The sequence below is a fragment of the Impatiens glandulifera genome, chromosome 5, assembly GCF_907164915.1.
Source record: "Impatiens glandulifera chromosome 5, dImpGla2.1, whole genome shotgun sequence".
Classification (NCBI taxonomy): domain Eukaryota; kingdom Viridiplantae; phylum Streptophyta; class Magnoliopsida; order Ericales; family Balsaminaceae; genus Impatiens; species Impatiens glandulifera.
In genome coordinates this window covers 42259767-42262003 of record NC_061866.1, presented here as the reverse complement: position 1 = coordinate 42262003, position 2237 = coordinate 42259767, and positions in this window count along the sequence as shown.

The window sequence follows — 2237 nt, the reverse complement described above, 5'->3', positions numbered from 1 at the left end:
CTCATTCACCTCACCTCCTTATCATCTACATCTTCTTAGATCATTTATCTCTTCTCCAGTTCGTCTACATACTTATTTTTTTAAAATGTTACTATATTAGAGAATATTAATTTGACTTTTTAGTAAAATGATAATTATAGAACATTTTTATTATATTTATATTCAACCGCCTAGGCATCGCTTAGGCACCGCCTAGGCACCCGAGACAGTAGGTAGTCACTTACCGCTCCGCCACCGCCTACCGCCGTTTAGAACACTGATATATATATATATAAGATTTAAACTAACAATTTTCTATCCTATCTTAACTAATTAATAATAACATATAAAGAAATTACATAAAGTCATACCGCTTGCTTTTCGTGAGACGAAATTCAAATATATATATATATATATATATATATATATATATAATGAAATTTAAAATAATCATTACAAAATAATCTCTCCTCAATTTTATGAATATTTGAACATCAATTAATTAACCTTTTATATATTTTTTTTATAGTAGTATTCTTTTATTAATATATTTATTAATTTTACTAATCATATCTAAATAGAAAATTTTAGAATTTTTTCTTGTTAAGGTTACATGCTATTATAATCTTTAACGCCTAACACCTAGCTAGCGGCTCACCCTTGTGTTCATAATCAGAGTCAGATAGTCATTGAGATGGTAATTAAATTGTTTCTATTTGCATAACTAGTTCTACAAGATGTAGAACTCAAGTATGGAATTATTTTTATTTTGACATAGTATACTACAATTAAAAAATTTTATTATAAAGAAAATTCAAAATTAATAAATTTTATTTTAAATAATAAAGATTAGTTTTTCAATAACTAGTGATATTTGAGATATGGTAATATTTTGTATAAGTTTTCATTTTATAGATGAAGATTAAAACATTTGTAAACCAAACATTTATTTTTAATTATTTAATATAAACAAAATAAATGATTTTGTTTATAAATTTTATTATTTGAAAAAAAAATATTAATTTTGAATTTTCTTTATCATAAATTTTTTTAATTAAACATTGTATACTAAGTGAAATTTTATCATATCAGTTGAATACATTTATTTTATAGCTATAGTAAATTTGAAAAATCTTATTTAATAAATTTTATTAATTCTAGTTTAGAAAAATTTGTATCATGTTAAAATACTTTATTGTATTTAATAACTCAGTTTCATTCATATGTATACCATGAAATTTGTTAATATGTTTAGTTACTTCAATAATTTCAATAATGACTAATACTACTTCAATAATTTCAATAATGACTAATACTAGAAAATTGTTGTTTGCATATTAAATATTAAATATTATACTTTTTCTGTTAGATTTATTGAATTAATAAATATAAATAATGTGTTTGGACTATTTTTATTCGGAATTCAATAAAAATAAAGTGATCATTAAGTATTTATTATTTTTTATTGAATAAGTCACATAATTAATATAATTAATAGTACGGAACCGTGTAGAAATCGTTAATTTATTTATTATTTATGATAGTTAAATAATAAATAAATAAAAGAAATATAATATAAAAGGGTTGTGGTTCCCCGATTCACAAGTCGCGAGTTTTCATTTTTTTCATTAACCTCCATCGTAAGAGAGAAGAATGGAAAAAAATCGCTTGGAGAATCGGAAGAGCAAACCCAAACTCAAAGATCTTAATCATGAATTCAGGTACGCTTCCGTTTGTTTAATCAACTTATGGACATAGAGAAATTTATGTATTAGAACTGTGATTCATGCATGTTAGATATTATCGATCTATAAGATTATAGATTAAAGCCTGAAAGGAAATCTAATATGTATTTGTTTAGAATCATTAATTTAGTACTAAAGAAAATTCCTACAATTCTCGGTTACAGTTTTCTTTAAATACATATATTTAATAATACATATATCCTTAATTATTAATTATAGGTTATCTTTAATTAATTATTTATTAAATGATCATCTTACTTCTTCAAATGATCATCTTAACGATATCTGAATTCATGATTTAATTATGATATCATAAAAAAAAATCTTAATATCAACAAACTAACATAGAGATTGGTTCTGATACCAATTATAAGAATTGTAGGAATTTTCTTTAGTCCTAAATTCATGATCCTAAACAAATACATATTAGATTTACTTTAGGCTTTAATCTATAATCTTATAAATCGATAATATCTAACATGCAAATCACAATCCTAATACATAAATTTCTTT